Source organism: Protopterus annectens, chromosome 9.part0 (genome assembly GCF_019279795.1).
Source record: "Protopterus annectens isolate FY-2018-M chromosome 9.part0, PAN1.0, whole genome shotgun sequence".
NCBI lineage: Eukaryota > Metazoa > Chordata > Ceratodontiformes > Protopteridae > Protopterus > Protopterus annectens.
The window spans coordinates 627,073,495-627,079,494 of record NC_056743.1 but is presented as its reverse complement, the minus strand read 5'-3'; the positions used below and the strand labels follow the sequence as shown (position 1 = coordinate 627,079,494).

General features: G+C 43.8%; 1 protein-coding gene across 2 annotated transcripts in view; it reads left to right on the top strand.

Moving 5' to 3' along the window:
• PBX2 (PBX homeobox 2) overlaps positions 1-6,000 on the top strand; it is a 1,189,058-nt gene that overhangs the window by 438,789 nt on the left and 744,269 nt on the right. The window lies entirely within an intron of this gene.

Here is a 6,000-nt window from a genome sequence, read left to right as displayed (position 1 = left end):
CTTTCTTCAGACTAAAAGGAATACAGATCTATCCTTATTTGGACGACTGCCTAATTCTGGCTCAAGGAAGAGAAGAGCTTCTTCATCATTTGGAATATGTGATAGCAGTGCTAAGATGCCTAGGGTATTCTGTGAACGAAATAAAGTCCAGTCTAGTACTCTCTCAAGACATGTGCTTTCTGGGTGTGAGACTGAATACAGCATCCCAGATGGCCTTTTAACCCCGGACAAACAAAAGAGTCTATCCCTTTACTTCCATCAACTATCTCATCAGTCCGGGCTGACTGCAAGGACAGTCCTTCAAGCCTTAGGGTTCATGGCATCTTGTATTCTGGTGCTTCCCAATGCCAAACTGCATATGAGGAAGCTACAATGGTATCTCAAAAATGTATGGACACAGCACTGCCAGGATCTAGACACTGTCATTCAAATAATACCTTGCATTCAAAAGGAATTTTTGTGGTGGGCTCAGGAATGTCACCTAAACAAGGGACTCTCTGTGACCCGGCCAGAGGCGAGTCAGATTTTAACGACAGATGCCTCAGACAAAGCTTGGGGAGCTCATCTAAATGGAAAGTGGATACAAAACAAGTGGCCTGTCAGACTACAACATCTACATATCAACATGAAGGAGATGTTAGCAGTCCAGTTTGCATTAATTGCTTTCAAGGAATTACTTCTTCCAGGGCAGGTGTTGATTCTAACAGACAACACAACTGTCATGTGGTACATCAACAAGCAAGGGGGAACGCATTCTTATTCTCTATGCAGGCAAGCAATGATTTTATGGGAGACTGCTCTCAGTTTACAGCTCAATCTTCAGGCAAGGTTTCTGCCAGGAGCACAGAACTCCTTAGCAGATGTGTTGAGCAGACGAATTATGGATCCCCACGAGTGGAAATTGGATCCTCATGTATTTCAGAAATTGACAGTGTCATGGGGAACTCCAGACATAGATCTGTTCGCTTCTCCACTAAACCATCAGCTGCCAAGGTTTTGCACAAAAAGGTTTCATCCCACAGCTTGGAGAGCGGATGCTCTTTCTTTCAATTGGAGCAATCTTCATGTGTATGCCTTTCCACCTTTGCCTCTCCTCCCAAAGGTACTTCTAAAAGTCAGACAGGACAAGCAAAGGATGATTTTAATAGCTCCGGATTGGCCTCGACAACACTGGTACCCATTACTGAGAAGTCTGGTACGGAAGCCTCCATGGCCTTTGCCTTCGATTCCACACCTGTTGTCGCAGGAGGACAGCCATTTGCTAAATGTCAAGCTTCACTCTCTGCACCTAACAGCCTGGCATATTCTGTTTTGAACCATAGTGGGCCTCCACTTCCTCAGCAAGTTTTGAATGTTATTTTGGAAGCTAGGAGGCCTAGTACAAGGAAAGTGTACGCAGACAAATGGAAGAGATTTTTGTTTTGGAGTGCAGCAAAAGATTTTGATGTTTCTGAGCCTAATTTGTGTGTGGCTCTTCAATATCTTACTGAGTTACTAGACAAAGGTTTGTCTTTCTCTTCTATTAAAGTTCATGCTGCAGCAATTTCAGCTCACTATGATTGCAACCCACCATTGTTTTCTCATCCTTTGTTCAAGCAATTTCTTAGAGGGGCAAAGAATATAAGACCCCCACGAAGAGCTCCTACTCCTGCTTGGGATCTCAATTTTGTGTTGGAGAAACTCACTCTACAACCTTTTGAGCCTGCAGCTACTGCTGAGTTGAAATATTTATCATGGAAGACTGCTTTTTTGTTGGCCATTACCTCTGCAAGAAGGATTTCTGAATTACAGGCCCTTATGGCGGTTGAGCCTTTCTTGATTTTCCATAAGGATAGGGTATCATTACGTACTAATCCTTCCTTTATGTCTAAGGTGGTTTCTAGTGTGGCTTTAAACCAAACTATTCATTTGCCTACTTTTTATGCAAATCCCCAAAATAAAGGGGAAAAGATTTTGCACACTTTAGATGTCCACAGGCAGTTGCGTTATTATTTGGACAGAACTAAAGGGTTCATGCAGTCTCAGCAGTTGTTTGTTTCTTTTGCTTTGAGTTCTCAGGGCAAGCCTGTATCAAAACAAACTATTTCTAAGTGGATTGGGTTTTGCATTGCTTTCTGTTATTCCCATCATGGCAAGGAGATTCCAGCTGGGATTAGGCCTCATTCCACTAGGGCTACTGCCACTTCAACAGCTTTTTGAGGGAGTGGCAACCAAGGATATTTTGGAGGCAGCTACTTGGAGTTCTGTGCATACTTTCTCTAGGCATTATCACCTGCCACTTTACTCTAAGTCCAGGGCTGGTTTTGCCACTGCTGTTTTGCAGGGCATTTTGGCAGCTCCTGCTTCCTTGTAGTTAGCCATCCTCCCTTACCTCTGCTTTGGGATTCTACCCAAGTGTAAGGACTGCAGCAATGTGAGATGAAGAACATAGTACAGTTTTGTACCTACCATAAATGTAGATGTTCGAAGATCCACATTGCTGCAGTCCAATTTACCCTCCCTCCTTCCCCTCTGCAGTTAGAGGTGGTTGTGTGGGTTGGGTTGTACATTTTGTGTATATTGTATATATTGTACATATAGTTAGTGCACGGGTGGTTGGTTGGTTGTTTGCTGTCTTTTGGTTTTGACCTTGATTTTTAGGGTCTTCTGACATCTGGGGCAAGAAAAGACTGAGGATATGACGTCGGTCATGCGCATTTGTACCCTGACGTCCTGATGTCAGTCAAATGCGCCCTGACCAACGTCAGCCTTATACTTTGATATTCGGGCCGACCGAGGACAGCGGATTACCCAAGTGTAAGGACTGCAGCAATGTGGATCTTCGAACATCTACATTTATGGTAGGTACAAAACTGTACTTTGTCACTTTGGGTTCCAGCTCTAATTATGCTGGATTAACGTTGGTAAGTAATGTAACTGACAAACTGTTAAATGCATGCAAACACTCAGTGATGTGAAAACAAAAATTTGTTTGCACATTTAAACTTGATCTACTTTGTGTCAGGAGTGTTTTTCACTTTTTGTGGAAGGAAATTCCATAATTTACTAATAAAGATGTTCTTCGTGTTTCACTGTTGAAGTCATCACATTTGGGTTAGCCCTCCGCCGGTCCAAATATCAGAGGCTTAGTTTTTCTGCATCAGTTGCTGTCGCTTCAGGACTGACGTCAGGTCGTCAGTAGTATAAAGTAAGTCAGCCAATGCCATTACATCAGTCTTTCTTGCCATGGAACCCGAAGCAGAAGCAGTTAGCATGAGTGCCGGTCTGCAGCTACTTGAGTTTCGTCTACCGATTTGAAGCTGAAGTCTTCTAAAGCCAAGTACCCCGTTGGGGATCCTTTTTTCTTGCACTAACCGGTGTCAGAAAAAGTTAACAATTGTCTCTCCTGTGGAAAGCAAATACCACACCGAGACTTTCATTCTTACTGCATCACTTGTTTAGGCCCAGATCACAACGTCCCTCGCTATTACTTTTGTGCTTTGTTCAACGCCAGAACTGTCCATCATCGGGCCCTTATTGTAGCTAGATATTTTCGCTTACAGTCCTCTAACTCCGATATAGCTTCGGTAAGCCATCCGACAGTAGATCTTCCTAAAAACGTTAAGATAAAGACAGAGAGACAGCACAGGTCCAGACCTACAGACGATGCTTCTGTTAAGCTAGTAGTCAGATGTTCTTCGTGTTTCACTGTTGCAGTCATTACATTTGGGTAATCTGCTGGCAGGTTGCCCTCAGTCAGCCTGAATTCCAAAGTCTTGGGTCCTGCGTCGGTTGCAGTCTTCTCTTCCATGACGTCAGGTCGTCTGGTATAAAACATGCACCCAATGCCATTTTCTTCAGTCTTTCTTGCCGCGCAGTGCCCGAAGCAGAAGCAGTTCGCAAGTGCCGGTCGGCCGACTACTGAAATATTCAAGTCTGAGTTTCAGAACCGAAGTCTTCACTAAAGCTAACTACCCCATTGGGGAAACTTTTTTCTTGCTTTTTACCAATGTCGGAAAAAGTTAATAATTGTATTACTTGTGGGAAGCAAATACCTCATAAGGATTTCCATTTATACTGTATTCCTTGCCTAGGCCCTGATCACAACGTGCCTGGTTGTCGGTTTTGTGCTAGATTTAACCAACGCACTACTAAGCGTCTCTATATTTTTGCATCTAAGTATTTTGGAAACAGATTTAACTACCCAGAAATGTCGTTGGATAGCAATCCGACTACCGGAGTACATAAAAAACGCAAAGAAAAGGACAGAGAAAGGGAGTAGAGATAGAAAACCGACGACGAAGCTTCTCCTAAGCCAGTCACTGGTTCGCCGGTACTCAGTGAGGTGCTTTCGCAGCCCCTGATACTCGCTATCTTCGAGTTGCAGGCCTCTACTGACACCCGTGTGGAGTCTGGCATGCCACAAGATACTTAAGGTATTGGACCGACGGATGTATCTCCCTTGGATGGGTCCGGAGCTGCTGAGCAGGCACCGGCTTCTGAGGATGTATTCAGACCTCAACATTTTTATATCAAACCGACGAAAGCTGCAAAACCTAAGGCAAAGACACCTTCTAAAATTAAAAAAAACGACTCCTGAGCCACGTACACAGGTCTCTATGCCTGAAAAACAGATGATCAAAATGGCTGAAGACCTTATTACCTTGATCAGGGGTACCCATCCCCCTCCAGATAAGGGGCGTAGGCAAGACACTGACTATGAATCTTCAGATCAGGTTTCTATTTCTTCTGATCAGGAATTATCTTTACCTCCCTATGAGGATTCTGATGCTGAGGAGTCTATTCCATCCGCATCTGATGCTGAGGAGTCTATTCCATCCGCATTTCCTGCTGAGGATTATTCATTTGGAGAAACCTTGCATACTTTGAGGGAGCATTTTCACTGGGAGAGTCAAGACTTCTCAGAATCATAAGAGGGATTTCCTTCTCCCTCAGCACAAGCCTTTAGTCATTCCCCCTGTTTTAGACATTGTGGATGATGTGTTTTTGGAGTCAAGCCTGACCCCTGACTCCTTACATCCGGCTCCCAGTAAGCCTGACCGGTATTACAGGGTCCCGGACTCTTATAAATTTTTATTTAGAAACCCTGCTGCTGATCCTGAAACTATTTCACAGGGTCCAAAGGGAGTTAAGGCCTCAACAGCAAAAACCCTACCCCCTCCGACAGAGATTCAAGGGCACTGGACAGATGGTGAAAAAAGGTTTATACATCTGCAACCTTGGCAATCAGGGTCTTAAACTGTCAATTTCATATGCTTGAGTACCAACAACATGTTATTGGATTGCTGAAACAGAAAATGTTGATTTCAGAATGTGCAGAAAATAAGGAATTTTAGGAATTATTGCATGCAGCTGAACAAGTTGGAAAGCATACTTTGCAATGTGGTTTTGATTCTTTAGAGGCCTCCTGCATGGCCGCAGTTACTGGATCTGTAGTTAGGAGGCATGCCTGGTTAAAGGAACAAAATTGCCTGATCATGTTAAAGCTAAATTGCTAGATGCACCTTTACAGCATGATTCTCTGTTTGGTATTAAGGCATTAGAGGTTTTAAAGAAAATGGAAGACAAAGCTAAGCCTATGCAAACTGTTAAAGATTTCTTACAAGTGCAGCCACCTAGATTCAGTAGACACTGGCCTACAAAAAATTGGTCCTTTCCTGTGTCAGACAGAGCTCAAAGGGGCAAATCCAGACGCCCTAAGGGTTCCAGGTACCGGGCTCAAGACTTGTACAGGTCAAAGCAATGGGGTGCATCCACCTCCAAATCTGGAGGAGATAAAGGGCAAACCTACAGAAAGCAATCCCAATGACTTCCCTCTGCCTACACCAAGCACTTATCTTTTTGCAGCACCCATAGGAGGAAAATTAGCACTTTTTGCTCAAAATTGGCAGTTAATAACCCAGGGCAAGTGGGTACTAAACATTGTATCACAGGGATACAGATTCCATTTCCACACTCTGCCAGTGACAAATGGTTGGCCAGATCTGCCAAAAAAAACAA